Consider the following 21,377-nt stretch of genomic DNA (forward strand, 5'->3'; position numbering starts at 1 on the left):
AGCAATTTTGTTTTGTATTCCTATCATCATGGTAAATGGTCTGCACTTATATAGCGCCTTTTAACCTTAATGGTCTCATTCACCCATTCATGTACACACTCACACACCAATGGTAGCAGAGCTGCCATGCAAGGCGCTAGCTTGCCATCGGGAGCAACTTGGGGTTCAGTGTCTTGCCCAAGGACCCTTCAGGATGTGGAAGCATGTGGGCCGTGAACTAAACCACAAACCCTGCGATTAATGGACAACCCACTCTACCACCTGAGCCACAGCCGTCCCATGCCATGCCATGTTGTCATGGGACAACTACTCCAAAATTACCACCAGCAACCCCCCCCCCCCCCCCCCCAACTCACACTCATAATAATGCTTTACAGTTTCCAGGGCCAAAAACACATTCTCAAATCCCACCTCAGTCTATAGTCATTATCATATTTCACAGCCTATTGACCTCTGTACTGTTCAGCACTTCCTGAGAAGAGCAGCAGACTGCAGACATTACTGTTGTAAATTAAATGAGCAGATATAAGGGGTGTCAGGTTCAAACTGCTGTCTGTGAAAACTAAAACCTTACGAGGAACATTTTTGTATTTTGTAATATTGCACATCCACCTTCAAGAGATGATTAAAAAAAACGTTCTCGTCTAACATTCTGTATTTTTGGTCATTCCTGGTCCTTAAAATTAACATGTAATGAAGCATGCTGAGAGTACTGCGATTTGGAACTGATATGCGTGGCCGTATCACTGCTAGAAGGCTTTAAAGGAGGAAAAAAAATGTTTAATTATCAGTCTCCTCTGTCAAATGAAGATGATGTGATAAAAATATATCACACAGCTGAGCCTTCCTGATTAAAATCTCTGTGTGTATAGATGCATGTTGTGTTTCTGTTTGCATTTACTCAGTGGCAGTTTGTGTGCTACCCTGTCTGTATCATGTAATGCTTCTGCATTACATGACACAGTGTGTGTTTTCAGCAGTGTGGTTTCAGCAGTGTGTTTTCAGCAGTATGGTTTCAGCAGTGATTAGATTGACTAACTGCCAAGCCATCTTGTCCTAAGATGCTCTCTGTCTACAATCGTAACTGCTAGTAAGATAACTCACATCCCACCACACCTTTATTCTGACATTGACGTGTGTGTGTGTGTGTGTGTGTGTGTGTGTGTGTGTGTGTACACGAGCATGTGTGTGTTGGACAGTTTAATTGGGCCTTCTAGTGTACTCCTTCAGCTTACTCACAACTTAAGCCTACCCTCTAATGATCACTGTCATGATGTGAAGTGATAAATGTACTGTAATGTTGGCTGTTATGCACTGGGTGCTTCTTATTTGTTAAATTGTGCATCCTCGTTTCCTTTTGTTGTTTCCATTCCTCGCTTCTTAGCTCCTCCCTTCAAGGAGGCAAGGAAAGCAAAACAAGGAAAGGATTTTCCTTACTCACTGATGTGACATACTGAATTAACCTTCACTAAAAGATGATTAAAACATGTTTCACATTGCTTAAATGTTGATATTTTAGCCTAAATAAAATTATACAAATCACCTTACTTATGTTTATTCTATTCCAGGCACATTGTAATTGACATTTATCCAAGTATTTTATTTGTACACATTTTTTGTTTAATAATAATTCTCATTTTGTATATGATTTTTACTATAGAAACTTTTATTGGGATTTTTGCCTGTCACAAGCTACAATACAAAAGTGACTTCTGTGTAGGGAGCACCAGTATATCCTTAATATAAAAGCCTCTTATCTCCTTTCTCCTTGATTCATCTGAGTGCATTTTAGGAATTAGTATTTCCTGATGGCAGATGGCAGACTTGGGTCAATTTTATGGGCCCAGGCTAAAAGATGCAGAATTGATGAATCAAGTAGCCATTAATCCGAGTTTTTGAACGCACACTCTGAATAGAGAGCTTTCTTTCTTCAATCCTTCCTTTCTTTCTTTCATCTTTCCTTCCTTCCTCCCTTTTCCCCTTTCTTCTTTTCATTACTTTCTTCCTTTCAATTTTACTTCCTTCGTTCGTTCCTTTCATTATTCCTTCCTTCATACATTCCTTCCTTTCATTCACCCTCTCTCCCTACCATTTCCTTTGTTCATTCTTTCTTTCCTTCCTTATCTCCCTCACACATGTCTTTTCTTTCTTTTGTCTTCCCTCTCTTGCACCCTGCCTCCATCACTTTCTTACTCTATTACTTCCTTACCTCTTTCCTTTCTGCCTTCCTTCTCTCCTTCCATCTAGCAAAATCCAAATATATACACAATGCATGATTCTACGTCTGACACTGATTAGATAAACACACAACTCCAGGCACAAGGAGGGTCTGCTTGGCATTTTCACAGCTTCAATTATTCACATTTCTGACAATACAGTAGACAGCCTAAAACACTAATGAAATCCAAATGAATAGTGCATCAGTTTTTTGGGGTTTTTTTTCTCTCTCTTGTTTTCTTTCTATCTCAGTCTCTCACTCATCTGGTCCACCTGTGAAGGCATCCATTTTCATTTACAAATGCACTGCAGTAAACATGAAATGCAGAATGACCTTCCATTAAAATGATCATTCTATTAAAACAGGTTATGCATGGCAGAAAGACAACAATATTCATATTGCCAGCTCCTGTGATATCATCTTCCAAATTTCCTCAGTGAAATAGCCTCTTACCTGAACTAAGGTCATTCAAATATAGAACAATGTGTGCTGTGTGTGTATGTGATTGTGTGTGTGAGAGTGTGTCTCCTGTGTGTGCATCTCCCAACAGTCTTCATCAGTCAATAATTACATCACAGTTTGATTGTCTGTGTTGCACTACATTAAAAAAAACCCCAACTTAAATGTTTTTGCATCCGTTTTTTTTTACCTTTAAGTTTCGTGTCATTTCACCAGAAAGCATTTTCCCTCTATCCCCTATTGATCCAGCAACCATACAGAGACTCAAAAATAACCAAACCCACCCCAAAACAAAATAAATAAATAAATACATAAAATTGTTTCTTTTACCCCCTTTGTCTTCTAAATTAACATTCATTTTCTTTAAATTGAACTCTAACTATCCCTTGCCAGACTGAACATCATTGCCTTTTATTGATGATAACTATTGACACATGCACATCACAAAAAGGGTTTTCATGGGCGAATAGATTTTTCTTTTTTTTTTTTTACCATCAGAGTGGAGGTAATAATGATCTGCCACTCTGGACTCTTTTCAGAAAAATAGCACTGTAGTTAGACAGACTGTATTAAACCTAATATTGATTTGACAGACTTCTTTAGACTATTAGACTAATGTATATATGAGAGTGAGTGTGTGAAAGAGAGAGGGAACGAGAGAAATAGAGAGAATGGCATTTAATTCTTTACTGAAAGACATTTTACTGAAAATTATATTTATGCTTAGACTTTTTAACTTGGTAAAAAGTGCCAGTAAAGCAGCTGTTCCTATGTGCAACAAAAAATGCACAAGAAAGACAGACATCAAAGTCACGGTAATAAATAATTTGTTGACATTAATGTGCAGTGTGACCTCATCCTGAGATACGTTAATACTTCCTCACAAGCATCACAAGAGTGTGGTCAGCTTCAAGTCAGCTTCAGCTATTGATCAACTATTGATCTGATCTGGAGCCTTCATGACCTTTTCTTCTGTTGCTGCTTTATTTACACTCGACCCATTGTGAAGACATTTACAAATACAAAAAAACAAACCACATCATACTGCTGTAGAAATTATACACTGAATTAAGTGTATTTCTGGCTTGTGCCCAGTATTACCAGGATATGCTCTGGATCACCTGTTTCCACGACCAGGATAAAGCAGTTACCGAAGAAGAAGAAGGAATGAATGAAAATTAGTTTGATGTTTTCAGAAGTGCAAGTTTGACATGTTTTTACAGTCTTTCTTTGTTTTAGGGCAATACAAAATTGGACTGTAGTGTGAATGGACAGAAATGCCACATAAGAACGTCATTGATGCCCTGGATGGAAATTTGTGAGGCAAAACACGCACACATGTCCACTACCAAAATGAGTGTAAAAGTTCATGTCCTACAATAAATATTGCAATTATCCCTTTAGAAGAGTAAAGAACTTCACGTTGCTCAGCTGCACCTGCTTTTGACCTTCGTGTTCTATGTTAACCTTCAGCAGCTTAACATACTTACTGCAACACTGTATACTGAGCTTGATATAATGAGTTTCCAAATAGCATTGTTACTGAAAACCACATGTAGCATAAAAAAGCCCAAATAATATACGTAGAGCCCATACAATACAGCCCATTCATTTAGTATAGCCTACTGTATAAACCGTTTACTTTAATTATTTAGTAAAGTCATAACTTTTAACTCAAGTTTACATACTTTAGTTTTGTAACGACATAGCTACATTTCCTATTAATTTACAGAAGAAATCATTTGTAGTCGTAACTAACCAATATGCACTGAGATGATTAATAATCTGGGAAATGAATTATCACCACCTAGTCGAAATGTTCAAATCGATTTAATGGCAGCAGAGAGGATGTCCGTTTGGTTGTTATTATTACCAGCAATTAAAGAGCATGTGAAGGTGTGAACAGAGAATGAAGGTTAAAGTGCATTGACGTTCACAGGTAGGGCCAGAATACAGGTTTTTTTGGGTGTTTTATTTTATTTTATTTATTTTTTTTAAAGTATCGACTGAAATCTATGTTAAAACACAAAAAGCTAATTTCCATCTCTACACGTCCCAACACCAAATTCCGAAATAAACGGAAATGACCGTTGATTGGCTGTCTTATATTTGTTAAACATTTCTGATTGGCTAACCTTGATGATCACTCTGCAGTGTGATAGGTCGGGTTTAGGGGTAACGACCTCTTGTACTGGTTATAAATGACTACTTTTAGTCACTCGGATTTCTCACTTCATTGACACACAGTAGACGAAAGCACGCGCGCGTAAACAACAGCAGCAGCAGCAGCAGCAACAACAACAACAACAACCTTAACAAGAATCAATGAAGCATGGCTACATTATGTAAAAACAGTAGTGAGCCACACTTCTCATGGTAGCTGCATTCACATCCACTTTGTTGTCTTGTTTCGGAGATTACAGCACTGCCATCCTAAATCAATTCACGCGCTCACGTCAAACAATAATCAATAAATAAAACTTATATACGATATTGTAGGCATACCTTTTAGCTGCGACCATCAAGTGTTTGTGTCACACGTGCAGAAGGAGAGTAATTATCCCGGCTGTGTGAGGGGAAACTTAAGATTGCGGTCCTTCGTCTCAAACCCGTAACAGTCGGCTCTGCATTTCAGTCACTGATCAAGTCACTTGTAGGTTGTTCCGATCCCGAAAAGCCTCGTGAAATGAAGATGGTAAAAAAAAAGAAAAAAAGAAGCGAGTGTCAGAGTACTAGAGTGAACTCGTTTCGCCTCGGAGTCGCCTTGTCTCCAGCCAACGGAAGCGGCTACAACAGAGATTTTCATCAGTACTCAGTTCATTCACGTTTGCAGCGAGGAGACGGGGCTTGAAAACAAGCACTGACGCTGCAACGCTCCTCACACAGGGCCTGAGGGGAAAAGAGTGAGAGAGAGAGGCGACAGAGAGAGAGAGAGAGCAGGGGGAAAGGTGGAGAAAGAGAGAGCAAGCGTGGGGGAGGGTGAGAGAGTGAAAGGGGATAGAGAGAGGAAGAGGGAGAGAGAGGGAGGAGAGAGAGAGAGAGAGAGAGAGAGAGATTAGGTCAGCACCATGGACAGGGGCGACTAGCGATCAGTTTGAACCGAACGTATATTCTTCCAGCTTAACATTTTTACAGTAGCCGATTTTATTCTAGCCTAAAGTGCTAAAAGCTCATCAAAACTTGTACTTTTTTTTTTTTCTTATACCAAAGATTTCATGTGGCTTGTTGAAATGTAGTGTACATTGTGCCAAACCTGAACCGTCCATCCGTTTTCAATAGGCTACCACTTAACCTATGCAGAGTCATGGGGGAGCCTGAAGCCTATCCTAGGGAATTTGGGGCACAGGGAGGGGGACACCCTGGACAGGGTGCCAACCCATCACGGAGCACAATCGCACACATATTCACATACAACGGACACTTTGGAAATGCCGATCAGACTACAAGGCGTATCTTTGGACTTGGGAGGCCTACCCAGAGGAAGTCCCCAAGTCATGTTGAGAACAAGCAAGCTCACACAGGACAGATGCGGGATTTGAGCCCATAACCCCAGAGCGTGCTGAACACAGAAAAGAAAAGAAAAAAAATCTCATCTAAAATCTGAAATAATGTTTTTGTGAATAATTCAGGACACTTCAGTGGGACTGTGTCCGGTCACCATGTTTAAAAATCATTTACCTCAAAGAGTAGCTTACACATGCCCAAGACCTAGAATTGTTTCATACATCAATGCTAAAACATGAAGAACTCAAGTATAAATTCAATTATTTAAGATCATATTTGCTACCCATTGATGCTTCTGTGGTTTGGCATGTTTCATCACTCACCACAGATTTCAGTGGTTATATGAGAACAATAGGTGTTGTAACATGTTCGTGGAAGACAAAATGACTACCCTTACCACAGCACTGTCAATTAGCTAACATTTTCAGCAGTGATTGATTTGGTTTCAAAACCATTCATTACTAGGAACTCATTTTACATAGAAGACATATGGCTAGTAGTCATGGAGAATCAATACATTTATTCCTAAAAGATCTGGAAAAATTCATGAGCATCATATAACACCATAATAAAGGGAACCAAGTTTGTGATTTGTCATGCTGAACACCATGAATATTGTATACCTTCTCAGGGAATATCATTAGGATACTATCTAAAATAGTTTATTGTGGGATATCACATGCACACTAGATATTCTCCTCTTTCAAAAAGCCTCTTTCAAAAATGGCATAGTCCTAAAATAGTGCACAATATAGAGAATAGGATGTGGTTTCAGACATTTGATTCAAGAAATTGACTGACATATTTGAAAGTCACTCAACCTTTAGTAATAGAGTCACTTTCTGCTTGTTCAAGATACATTGTTAAACTGTTTATGCTTTAAGATACACTTTTATGTAGTGCTTCTCCTACTTTGTTTTGTGAAGTCCTACTAAAACTCAGTGTGTGTGTGTGGGTGTGTGTGTGTCATAGAATGTAGAGTGAGTCAAAGTAGAGCACTTCTTGAGCTCTGCTTTGCAGACATTATTAATGTGTTAAACATCTCAATCTTTTGAATACCATATTTTTGCATGATACCAAATTTGCCCAACCACACACTTAAAAAAAAAAGACTCTCTACTGCGCCATGTCAAAAGAAATCAGTCTACAAACACCTGGATAACAATCCAAATGTTTAACAGTCACACAAGAAATGCAGAACTGTAAATGCTGACTATCTATTAAATGAGGCTGATTTTTTAAGATAATCACTATTTTTTTCAAGCAGGTGTAATGCATTTGCTAATTAAATATTAAGACGTAGAGTTCTCTTGTCCATGGTCTGAACCGTCAATATAACTGGAGGTGGAATTAGCAAATAAGAAACTAATTGGAGCACACAAGAACAAGAGGATGATACAAATACACACTAGTTCACAGACCTCACAAAATGAAGTGCTCTCCTTTTCCTGCATCATGGAGGTTAATGCAGGATTTGAAATGAAAAGATAGACCTAACATCAATATGTGAGTTTTTAAAGCTGTAGGTGAATCTCTCACAAAAAAGGAACAACCTTGGAAATCAATACAAAGACAACTGTTAGTGGATCCATAGCTGCATGAGAAGCCCTTGCCATTTAAGGGATTCAAGAAGATATTACTCTGAAGCTCTTTCAGTAGGTACAAACCGTCTATCATAGATTCTGTGTACTCTCAGGTAAAATAGATCACTTATTATGTACTCATAAATACATAAAAAACATAAATACATGTATTTGGTAAACTCTAGCAAAATGCTGTCCATAGAACTCTGCAATCACTCTCATTTACCCAAATACTCAAGCTCTATTAAAGAGAAATTAATAGGGATGTCAAAACCAGATGAAGGGCTTTCTACAATGTGATGTGCCATCTGATCAGCAGATGGTATCGAGACACGTGGCTGCCAGTCCTAGAGACTCTGAGGCCAATTGAGGAACAGCTGTGCTGGGCCAAATTTTAATCGTAGTTTACAGAAAAGGAAAGCAGAATGGCTCTCTGAGAAGTTTCTGGCAGACTGCATCACCCTCTGACCTCAAAGGTTGGATGCTTTTGACCATGGGAAAGAAGAGTGACGTAACATACAACAAAGATGTGTAGTGATGAGGGCTAGACAGATACCGAAGTGTTTGTGAGTCATGAACTTTAAAATATATTTAAAAAACCCCTCTTGAATTGCAGTCGCAGGAATACAAAGTAAAAACTCAAGCCTGACAATGAATAGAAAAGAAAATCGCATTATAAAATAAAAGGTTACATTCTTGTAGGTAATACTAGCCTCCCCCCAACCTCCAAATAAAGGATCAATAAGAATAATGATCTTCCTTTTATTTTCTCTTCTTCTTCTTCTTTTTTTTTTTGATATCCAGACACTGAATACTTGTCTCCTAACCACAGTTCATAGTCATTCTCATTTCTGATTCACTTGTTATTCTGGTGTATATTTCTCTTTGCTCATATGAAATTTCAACCAAAGGAGTAGGGGAAGAAAAACAAATGGAGAAAAACATTCTGGAAGCAGCTCAGTCAGTAATACAGGTTATATTTATATATTGCTTAATATTTCAGATGTAACTGATTCCACATCCACATATATACTGTATCTCACCAATGTGAAAAGCTTGTGCAAACAGATACCAAAGAACATTAAAGATGTAGCTATGTGAAGAATGTCAATTACCGAGTACCTACTTCCTCTGCTTTTATTTGCTCTTATACTCTCTTTCTCACACTATTTCCCATAATCCTGTGCATAAAGGCATCAATTCTGTATGATTTGCATGCTCAAAGAAAGATGTAATACAGCCGATTCAACACCTCTGCTATGTGCAAAAAACCCATCTTGTCCCATGTGTAAAGGCAGTTATAAATTGCATTGACAACACCTTTCTGAGAGGATTAGAAAAGATCATACATTTCTCAGCGTAAATCTGATTAATTATCACCTCCAAAGCTGCACTTTTACTTCGTCAAACACGTCTATTCTCAGCGTGAGATCTGCACACTTCACAGAGAGAGACAGACAGAGTGAGAGAGAGAATGCGAGAAAATCTTTATATAACCAAAATAAAACTTAACAATATAAGCTACCATTTTTGAGAAGTTACAACAATTATAATCTGCACATATTTTAGGCATTTTAACAAATTTTTGTGTGTAAGTGCTGGCTCTAATTATAGCTGTACAGTTTGAGAAGAGGTTGGAACGCATCGCCACTCCTTCCATCACTCTCTCTCCGCTACTCTCAATCCAACTGGAAATGTCAGCAGAAGCAGATGTCAGAAAAATGTGTTATTCCCAGCTGAGCATCTCTGATGATGCCTCTCTTTCGCTATCTCACTGTATATACTCTCACACACACGTACAGTATACAAATCTCACTGAATGTGAAATGCCTATTATCATTTGCAGAAAGTAACCCTTGACCTTGTTACTTCAGAAGCTATTTTAATGATCTGTATTTATTTGTCTGTATGGGAATTATACTTTGCATACTTCACTATTAGCTGTAATCAAAAGCTGTTTCTAACTATTCACATTATCAAACATGTTATCTTCTCACAAATATATGAACCAAATATTTATTTCCCCTATTGAGAATAGGAATTATAGTCTGATTTTTGTATTACAGAAACCTGGAAAAGGCATAATGCCTGTTGCACTGTTTTAGATTCACTTTTTATATCTGATGTGAAGAGGTTTGATTTTTAACCTTTTTATTGTTTATTACAATTAATCATTTTGATTTGCACTTAGTGCAAATTGTGGATGGAATGTGGAAAAAATCAGATTTTACCATAGATACCGTTCATATGTATTCTGATCTCTAATTTTCCAAAGATGACCTTACATTAATCACTGCTAAACTTGGTGGGATTAGATGTAATATCGCCATAATTAGTACAAGATATAAATCGCAGTGAACGCAGCTTGTTAAACACTATGTTAATATTTGATGTTGACTTTGCTGTGCTTGGGTTGAATTTGCTGGTGCTGCTTTTTGAAACCAATGTCAGCTCTTGAATGGGCATTTGCAAAGCCCAGGGTCAAAAGGCAGAATGAAAAGGCAGACGCACACAGCCACAAGAACATCACAAATTACAATCCACTCTGTTTTTTTTTTTCCAACTCATTTCACAGCCATATGAATAATAAAGTTAAAAATGTTATGTTCTGCAAAGCATAATGTAAAATGTGAATAAATTGTGTTGATAGAAGATGAAGGAATAGAAGCCGTGTGGTGCAGGAAGGCAGTGTCCTGCTTGTATAACAATAAATGACGGGTGCATATTATGGCATCCTTTTTGTGGGTCACTTAGACATTACTTTGGCAGGGAACCTTTAGATTATGACAAATCCCGAAATGCCACAACATGGTGTTTCATATTTCTTTTGATGACTGTGAGTTGGCTGGTGTTGTCTTTTACCAGGCCAGTCCAGGATTAACTGGTGCAGTTTTAAAAGGAGATTAGATGAGGACCCGTTCTGTCCTCGCCATGTTCCATTAACTAATTGTTTCAACCTACCTAGCATATTCAAAGACATGTGGCACTGGAGAGAAAAAGAGTGAGTCTAAATTTGACAGCAGATTTAGCTTGAAGCCAGTGTGCCTGTGTGTAAGCTAAATGGAACACAAGCAGAGCTCAGATGCACTTGCACAACAAATAACACTGATCAAAAGAAAAACAAGAACAGAACAAGGCTGGATTTTCCAACCTTTTGTTTCCTCCGTCCCAACTTTTCTGAGATGTGTTCATTCAGTGAAATTCAAAATGACCTTATTTTTTTCCTTAAAATGGTACATTTACCAATTTTAAACATTTGATTTGTTTTCCATGTTCTATTATGAATAACATATTAGTTTATCAGATTTGCAAATCATTGCATTTTGTTTTTATTTACATTTATTTACATTTTACACAGCGTCTTTTTTGGAACTGGGGTTGTAAGAAACCAAAATAAAAGCCAAAGAAACTGTTTTATTGTAAAGTAAAAAAGTTCTGAACATGGATGTGATGATTGATGATAAAACACTGGGTTAAAAACAACCCAAATTGATTTATTGGAAGTAATGGTTTTATGGACAGTAATGTACAGTAATGGTTTTATGGATAAATATAATGCTACAAACCTTCACTCTTAAAACAGATGTGTTAAAAATAACACTGTGTTAATTTTGAACACACCTGCGTGTCTAGTTAAGGACAACGCATTTTGTGTTGCTTTCAACACAATCAGTGTGTTAGTACATTTGACACATGCTGTGTGTTAAACATTTCCACACAAAGATGTGTTAAAAAATGACATAAAAATAACGCAGAGATGTGTTGTTTACACTTTTTCCATACAATTACCCTAAAATGCAATTTGTTTGTATGCTAAAATTCTACTAAAATACTCACAAAATAAACAAACAATTGCATGAAATTCAGGTAACATTTATTATATATTATTATTGATTAATATATTATTACATTTCTTATTATTATAAACAATTGACAGATGGAAGAATTGGAGTTGACGCGTCTTCTTACAAATATCCCTGCCATCTGGGAAGACAGGAGTCCCACTCCCTTCCATTTGAAAAGCTGTAAAAGAGCAAAAAATGTGTGGGTTAGTTGCTAGTTACAAAATATGGACAAATGCCTTTTGGCTTCAACTGAGAAACTGCGTTACAGAATCCCAAATTATGTAATTTTGGAAATGTGACCTCCAATTTCCTAATGAACAATGGTGCTGTAGACTCACCAGGAAAATCTAGCTGACTTGCGAATATTTATTTTCCTGCCTTTAGCACCTCACCGCCAATTTTTTTGCACAACCTAATTAAATCAACCAACATTATAGAGATAGAGGAAAGCATTACAATCTACAATACGACATTACTGAGCTAGCAAAGTTCCGTTAGCCACTGACTGTCTGCACCTTTTAACCAGCATGAACATTCACCGAATACATGAAGAAACACGGCCCTAACCCACCCTCGTAATGCGAATTACTACAGCTTGCCTTGTCCAAAACACTTGCTAAATGTTGTTAACCTTAACCCACTATCTGAATTACATCATGGTGAATAGTTGTAATGCTAGGTTATCGTTAACTTTCGAAAAGGGAATGGGAATGTCTAACATTATCGCGAGCTGTATGCTAAACAGTACAGTATGCAGTACACAATATTCACCGTTGAAGCCGTAGCGACAGGTAAAGTTAATTACCACTTGCTGAGTTAATCTTTTCCAATGAATATATTTTTCGAGAGATCCCTGCCTAAATATCACAAACTCGGCCAGACATTTTCAGCAGCATTAACGCTAAGTAGTGGTGAACGCTAACTTACCGTTGCTCATTTGGTTTACTCTCCTCAGGACTCCAACTCTGCTGTCACAATCACTCATGATTTTTTTTCTCTTTTTAATAGATTTATTGGATAATTAACACAACATGTATTTAAATAGTAACAACACAAAAAGTGTGCATAATATTAACACATCCTTTCTGAGTGTGTTTCTCCAAATCTGTTGAACAGTCTGTCTGTTTGAAAACCGCTACCTTCACCTGAGGCAAATTTAAACTGAGTTAATTTGACCCAAGGAGCTGGGTTGATGTGTCGGGGTGGGGGAGGGGCGCATTGATTCAACTGTCAGTAAAAATAACCCAGCCACTAACCCAACAGATGGGTTATACAAAACTACCCCGAAAACTACCCAAGACTGAGAAAATAACCCAATCAAATGACCCAAAAGAAAAAATAATCCAGCATTTTTTAGAGTGTAGGCTTTGATCATTTCCATTATTTCTAATCTTAAAATCTGTACTAATCATATACTTAATATACAGAAGTACATTGTACAAATGTACCTCTCAGAAGAATCAGAAGAAAGTCATCAAGAGGATCATTTTTCCCAGAAATGTAAACCTTGATGCATAAACTAAAGTATGTCACTTTCATGGGTGAAATAATACACAGTGCCCTCCACTAATATTGGCACCCTTGGCACGAGCAAATATGAGCAAAGAAGGCTGTGAAAAACTGTCTTTATTGTTTAACCTTTTGATTTTTTGTTAAAAAATTTCAGAAAAATACTCTGCTCTAGGGCTGTGATGGTGAGGAAATTTCTGCGTTTTCCCTCTTCTCCCCCTAGCTTTTAAATCACTTATGAATGCCCATGCAGCCCTGAACATTTCACATTCGCTTTCGAATTAGTGGCAATTTGGGGCCAGCATTTGCTTGAATGGTGAAGGTTCCCTATTAACATTGGGTTTAAATCCAAAATATTGCCAAATAGACGCTTTTACATTTTGCTTTGAAACCAAATCTTTCACCATCGTGTTGGCAGTCAGCTCGCCTCACTCTCGTCAAGTGATAAATGAAGTCTAACTCCTGTTGATCTGTTCTGCAACTCTGACTCATTCGGCTCATGATGAATTGAGCAGAAGCTTTCAGTTTTTAATTGAATTTAATTGATTTTTTTTGAAGAAAAGAGCAAAAGGTTAAACAATAAAGACAATTTTTCACAGCCTTCTTTGCTCATATTTACCAAGTGTGCCAAAATTAGTGAAGGGCACTGTACATCACTGTATATGTCTCAGAACTCACAATGCATCATCACTGATAACACGCATCAATAATATGTAGTTTTATATAAAATACAGGGTCACAGCTCGTATTCTTGGCATCTCCCCAGTGTGTGACCTCACTGAAACATCATTAGAGAGCATTTCACCTGACTCTCACAGCTGGTCACCAAGTAATGCTCATCCTTCAGCCCTAGATCTTCCTACAATCAGCAAAACCTAGCTAGTGCTATAATAAGGTGATGATGGCCCATATAAGAAAGTCAGAGCAGATTTACTGCAGTTTGAACTACCAATGCAAAGTTTTTGGTGTGTTTGCTTCGGGATCCCAAGAGTGACCAAAAATGCCACTGGATACAGGTCACAACAAGGAGTTGGGTCAAAAGTAGTTGCTTCCATGCAAGTGTGAATACTGAGAACATTATTCACTGCCAACAATCTGCTTATTGCACTAGGCTTGGACACACCACAAAAGAAACGGCAGGAGGGAGACAGAATGGAGGGACAGGTAGGAGGTGACATTAGAAAAAAAAAATACTCACAAACACATTTACTTACTCACACAGTTAACCCATGAAAGTAGTATTGTACACATTACTAGTTAAATATTTCAATTGAAAGCAAATTTATGTCATTTACAAACATTGCCCAATCATCATCCATGGTAAATGTCTTTCCATTGCCATGCAAACCACTTAGAAGATTGTGATTATTTATATAACTTCTTGTCCCCAGCTTTGAATGTTATGGCTGAGTACTTACTTTATTCTGCACCAGCTAACCAAAAAGCTTCTTTTGATGCTAATTAACCGTTGGATAAATGGAGTACATTGTAGAATAGCCATTTGTAAATCTGAGGGAGATTAGCATATTTACATATATTAACATAACAAATAAAAACCTCTGTGTTCATTAGTTTGCTGATAGAAGCCAGAACAGGATTGATAATAAAAGTCATGTTACTTACTTGTATAACAGGAGCAAACCATATGGAACCAGTGGCACTGAGCATACATTAACGATGCCAGTGGGGCTCTCTTCAGTCTTAGCCACTGGGGAGGCCTGTGTGGTTCTGGTTGCATTAAGCATGTTGGCAAGGCTCAAGGACGAGCGGGGTAATCCTATGGGCACCGGAGGAGGTACGACAGCCAGTAATGCCATAGCAGGTCAACATCTACCAGTGAGTTACAGCATTTGCCTTCTATGCAAAATTAATAATTACTAAAAACTGGTAACAATTTAAGCATAAAATAAGTAGTGGTGAACAGTGGTTAATATATAGAAAACATGTAACAATCATTAGAATTATATCGATGGCATTTTTTTTCCAGATTGTGTTGCATTGGATGGGTTAGAAAAATCTAAATGGACTAACGTATTACATAAAGGTAAATAAATGAAAATGAGAAATCCTACTTGTATTAAAAAAGTCATGCTTGTCAGTAGATTGGATCTTGAAAGTGCTGTATAATGAATTTTGTATAGACTTTTCCTCTAGCAGACACTGCTGACTTCTGAATGGAAATGATATGAAGAAATATCAAGTAAATAATGTAGGGCAGCTTAGTTCTCCCTCAGGCCCAAAAAGAGTGGACAAGAGAGCAAATTTGTACAGTGATTTTTTTTTTTTGTATGTGTGTGTGTGTGAGATAACAAAAGATTCCCACTTTAACACAAAGCTGAGCTAGGTCATGCATGCATGCTGACCTACTTATGCATGAGTTTTAGGCCAACACTACCCAAGTTAGTTGAAGAGTAGTGTAGCACATCTGGAACACTGAAAGAAATCATAGCATACGGGTGTGACACCGTTTGCAGATAAAGGCTCATAAAAAGGCGCTTCTAGACGTTCAACATCTGGCAGTTCCTCAGTACATTTACACAGTCATCATCATCATCATCATCATCACATACATCATGCACATCTGATCCTTTTTTTCTCAACCGTTGTCAGCAACACTAATGTCATCCTCCTGCTCTTCCTTTAGGAACTTAAATGCTTCATCTACATCCTTATGCAATGTTCATAAAAAGAAAGCTACAAAAACTACAGTGCATCTCTTAAAACACACACAGTGCATGTGTGTGTGCTCTCTCCCACAGCTCTCTGACCCAAATATGAGTCCCCTCTCGATCTGACAGACAGGTGGAGGTCTGGCTCACTCTGCTTCTAAAGACCGTGTCGCAGTGTTCCACATGTGATCTTAACCAGCTATATTTATTCTAAAGAGGACACTACGTTTTGTTCTAGAGCCTTCAGATCCGCTGAGCCAGTTCTGTGCAAACCTGGGAAACCCAGTGGGAGCTGTGATTTAGGCCGAGTCATAGTGCATTCATACAAATGCATACTCCATGTATAGCCTACTTACATACTCTCAGTTAGAGCCATACTTATTCACAGGACATGTGAAAACTAAATAATGTTGACTCCAAGTAAAGTGACAGTCGTGTCTTATTAATATATTTTTTCCACATACCGTAACCAACTCGAGGACAGAATTAGTTAAAATTCACTCATAGGCAGTAGTATCACACGGCCATTGGCACCCTCCAGTGGAGGAACAGGAAGATTGCATCTGCCTTCGAAAAAATAAGAACCAACGTCAGCGTCAACTGCTTCTTCTTCTTCTTCTTCTTACTATTATTGTCGTAATAATAATAATAATAATAATAATAATAATAATAATAATAATAATAATAATAAATAAATTTATTTATTAAAGTTTAAAAAAAAAATAGAAACCTTTATCAGGGGAAAAAACCCATACAATAACCTGGTAGCAACCTTGACTGATACATGTTAAAGCACATTTTGCTTGTAATACAGCAGTCAGTCTTTCAGGTATGTGTCTACTTGCACATCTTACTTAGCAACTTAGCACATCTTGAGCTGACAAATTTATCTCACACTCTTACTTGCAAAAATGCTCCAGACCTATCACATTGTGAGGGGATCTCCTGTACACAGCCCCTTCAAGTCATTCCTCGGATTTTCCATAGGCTTTAGATCTAAGCTCTGACTGGGCCATTCCAAAACTTTTATCATTTTTTTCTGAAGCCATTCCTTTGTTGACTAGGATTTGGCTTTTTTTTTCTTCAGAAGTCTAAAAAAGGCCTGTAGATTTTGTGCCAAAACAGACTGGTATTTGGAGCTATTTCTGATTCCCTCTATCTTGATTAGAGCCCCAGTCCCAGCTGAAGGGAAGCAGTCCCATAGTATATGTGCTGCCACCACCATTCTTCAAAATGGGTATGGTGTTTTTTGAGTGATAAGCTGTCTTGATTTTGAGGCAAACTTATCTTTAAGAATTATGCCCAGAACACATCACACATTTTGCCACACATTTGGCTTGGATGTTTTGTTTTTTTTTATGAGAAAAGGTGCCCGCCTAGCCACCTTACCCCATAGCCCAAACAGGTGAATACGAGAGACTGTTGTCACATGCAGAGAGCAATCAGTATTTGCCAGATATTCAAACTCCATTAATGTTGCCATAGGTTACTTGGCATGCTGATAAGTTTTCAGCTTCTTCACAGTGGTGCCCAATTTCCTCCACTTGTTGATGATGGCCTTCACTGTGTTCCATGGTATATCTAGTTTTTTGGAAATTGATGACAGGTGTATGATAATTACTTTTGAACATGAGCTTGAATGTGATTGGTTAATTCTGAGCACAGTCACATGCCGCATTATAAAAGGATGTGTACAACTGTGCAACTAGGTTATCCTGAGCTATAATGCAACTTTCTTGAGAGGTTAAAATGATTGAGCATTAGTGGAACATTCTCCAAACCATTTCAGGTTACCACAAGGTTCCCAAGAGGTTCAAATTATTAAAAAGTTATCATGACGTTATGTGAACGTTCTTTGACCTACAATGTACAATGAAACACTAAATATATAGTGTTTATAGTGTTTTATACAGAAAGCAAACTTTCCTGGAAAACCAAACAGGAACAACAATGTATTTGTTCACAGGACGTTCTTGTAACCAATAATTGTTATCTGGGTGGGTTTGAATTGTGTTGCCGGGATTTAGGTTAAAAAATCTTGTATAGTAGCACTACTTGTATTGTTCTCCGCTTGATATATCGCTTTGGTTGTATTTCCTCATTTGTAAGCCTCTTTGAATAAAAGCATCTGCTAAATGAATAAATATAAATCTAAACATCTTAATGCCACTGCTGGGTTGAGTAGTGCTGCTTACCTAATCTGTGGTGCTAAAAGAGCTATAGCTGTACAGTTAAGTTGGACGAAAAAGGAAGGTGTGTCTGGTAAAGTGTGTCATAAGTGCACAAATGGATGCTCTTTATATACTACTATAAAAAAAATGCTAGTAAAAAAATCATGATACAAGAAAGACTTTTGCCCCAGTTTTTGTTTGTATCAATAGTGATTCACAACTGAATCACTTAAGCTGGTCGAGTGAGTCAACTCTCTCAGACAAAATTTGCAAATGAATGACTTGAGGGGCGGGACTTTGTGGAGAAGACATCAAAAATATGACACCAACGTATTAAAAAAAATAAACTGGTGAACTGAGATTTGTCTTTGCTATGTTGCTGCTTCCTTAATCCCCAAACGAGGATGTTATGGACAAAGTAATGATGAAATTTGGACAAAATAATGATGGAACTTTATCTGGCATACTATAGGACTCAACACTGTAGCCTGCACAGTATATCTAGGCGTGACTCTGTGTGATGAACAAAACCAACAAAACTCGATGTGCTAATCACCAAACAGCAAAATTTCCGATGTGCTAAACGTCATCATTAATTACCCGCTCTTAAAGCCCTCGTCCAATCACAGCGCAGTTTCTGACAGCGCGCGACTCAGCGGCGCTGGATCGTCACGCACCTGTTGGCAAAGTCTGTCGCTCGAGCTCCTCGGAGTGCCGCGTGCGTGACATTTAAATCCACAGCGTTTAAAGGAACACACCTTGTAGTAGCCGATTTGGATTAAATGCAAGAAGAAAACGGTTATTAGTAGGTGAGTATGTTTCTTTTTTTTCTTTTCTTTTTAAACAGCTGTCAAAACTGTTAACAGGGTATCGTGGGCATGCATAAATAGACAGTTCAGAGTTGTTCGCTCCTAATTTCGCTGAAAGTAAGCAGTGAGAAATGGTTTAATTTCTACTACAGAATGATTCAGATGCCTTGTCTGTCTATCCCTAACTGTCTCTTTCAGTTTTGCTGGGGGGATGACTTTTGTGTTTGTCAGTGAAAGAAAGAAAACAGGAAACTCATTGCCTGAGGTAGAGTCTATTGAAAAACAGCGCTGGCTCAGTATTTACTTAAGACTGAGCTTTTCTATCCATACAGCAACAGATTGAGTTTTGACACAATGACACAGTATTGAAATGAGAAAGCACATTAAGGGAAAGATTTCTTTTGATCCCTAATGAGGAAATGAGGAATCACACACACACACACACACACACACACACACACACACACACATATATATATATATATATATATATATATATATATATATATATATATATGTATATATATATATATATATATATGTATATATGTATATATATATATACATATATATATATATGTGTGTGTGTGTGTGTGTGTGTGTGTGTGTGTGTGTGTGTATAAGCGATGTATACAACACTGTGACACATCCAGTGCAACTATGTTTAAAACCTAATTCAATCAGATGATTTGACCCCTTTTATTAGGTGCTTAAGGTGATTCTGTAGTCATTGGGACTTTGTTTTGGTTGTGAAACAGTCAGATTATTTGAGTTGCCTTTTGAAAAAAAAACATTACTGTAGGCCTAAGTAAGATCAATTCAGGGTTTCATCTCCAATCTTTGCTTCTCTTGAAACATCACTAATATGTCAGGATAATAGCACACTAGAGCTGCACAAAGCTCTGTATTTTTTGTATAATACTCATACAAGCAACTTTTATATTAGTATTATAAAGAATTATACATTAAATAAATGAACTGTAAAATTGTTTTGGTGAGTTGTGGGTTTAATCTGTAAAGCTAAAGTGTTGTCATGCATGTATTACTCATCTCCCAGACTTAAACACATTATTATCTCTGTCCATCTCAGACTTGTGTAGAGTACTGTCATGTCTACCATGTGTTTGGTTTGTGGGAATTATCAAGTTGTCTTGAAAGTGTACAGTCATTGTGGTTTGGTCTGCTGGACTAATTATTGTTGTCCCATCAGCTGTTGTTATGGATGATGAGATATCATAACAAAAATCCCGTTTTTCAAAAATGTAGACAGCCTGGTTCTTTCATGAGGTAATGAAAGAAAACATGAACTAAGTATAATACTGGTACAGAATTATACAGTGTTATTATTTAGTTACAATACTGCTATCTTATCAAAGGCTTACTTGGAAAAAAGGACTTTATGCTCAAGGGAAGCCCTTACATGACCTTACATTGCAAAGCAATAATCCCAGACTGCACTATTTCACCTGTTAAACCTTGGTAACATCTGATACACATAAAACACATACACTCTGTGTGTGTGTGTGTGTGTGTGTGTGTGTGTGTGTGTGTGTGTGTGTGCACGTATTAGGGTGTAACAACTGGACGATTTGAATCAACGTATTATTTAAAAGTCAGAGATCGAAATTAATTGAGGCAACAGTCAATCAAATGTAATTCATTGGAATTATTATTGGAATAATAATTCAATGGAATAGACATCTGATGTGTAAAAATAATATTTTTAAACATATTTTTGTAATTTACACATCTTTATCAACATTGCTTTAAGACTTGGTATCATGTGGTATCATGTGGAAGAGTGAGGTTTACACCGCGTATATGTTCCCTGCAGACTGCATCTGTTAAGGTCATGTAGAGGCAGTAGGGGTCAGTAGGGCTTAGTCTCATCCTTGTGCTAGATACACTACTGAGCCAGCTGGATGTCTGATACATCTCTCATCAGTTCCATTTTTGCTTATTAAAAACATGTGAACATGAATGGGATCCCTTGCTGAGAGGACCCCACAAAATGTAGTACTTGGACATAGCTAAGAGTCATTGGAACTATAATTGAAATCGTTGTTCTCATATGAGAGCAAAATTGAATTTCTTTTGGCCATGAATCATTGCCCATGAAAAAAGGGGGATGATATTTTAGCTCAAAATCAGCTTGCCTTTGCTAGGAGGTTGACTTAGTTGTAGATTGATCTTCAAGAAAAATAAAAACCCCAGATTTAAAAATCAACACAGAAATGATTATGTGAATGTAAAATCAGTGTTTTCCAATGACCATCCCAGTCTATTGATATGAAGTCTATTTGTAACACTTAATGCTGATGCATCAGAAAATCTAGAAGCATTCTGAGTTGGCAAGTATGAACGTTCACCACAAAATATGTACAGGTTTCCCAAGAATATGTTTCTCATTTACTTATACAACACTGTCGCAGTAAAATCCATTCCATAGATAAAATTAATGGTATGTTTTCCAGTCTTAGATATTACAGAAAGAGGCTGAGTGCTGTTGTTTCCTTCAGGGTAGGCCTCACCATACATACAGTATGTGAATTATAGGGTGTAGATCATTCATTTTGCAAAAATAAATAAATAAATAAATAAATCCCACTC

The 21,377-nt window shown here is 37.4% G+C and overlaps 1 protein-coding gene across 1 annotated transcript in view; it reads right to left on the minus strand.

Annotated features, from left to right (window-relative positions):
- The window catches only part of dlgap4b (discs, large (Drosophila) homolog-associated protein 4b), a 109,121-nt gene extending 102,558 nt beyond the window's left edge, over positions 1–6,563 (minus strand). The window contains exon 1 of the mRNA XM_053635863.1: positions 5,183–6,563. The gene's annotated coding sequence lies outside the window, so the exon portion shown is untranslated. The remainder of the gene's footprint in view (positions 1–5,182) is intronic.
- Between the last annotated feature and the right edge of the window lie 14,814 nt (positions 6,564–21,377).

This window comes from Ictalurus furcatus, chromosome 11, assembly GCF_023375685.1.
Source record: "Ictalurus furcatus strain D&B chromosome 11, Billie_1.0, whole genome shotgun sequence".
Classification (NCBI taxonomy): Eukaryota; Metazoa; Chordata; class Actinopteri; order Siluriformes; family Ictaluridae; genus Ictalurus; species Ictalurus furcatus.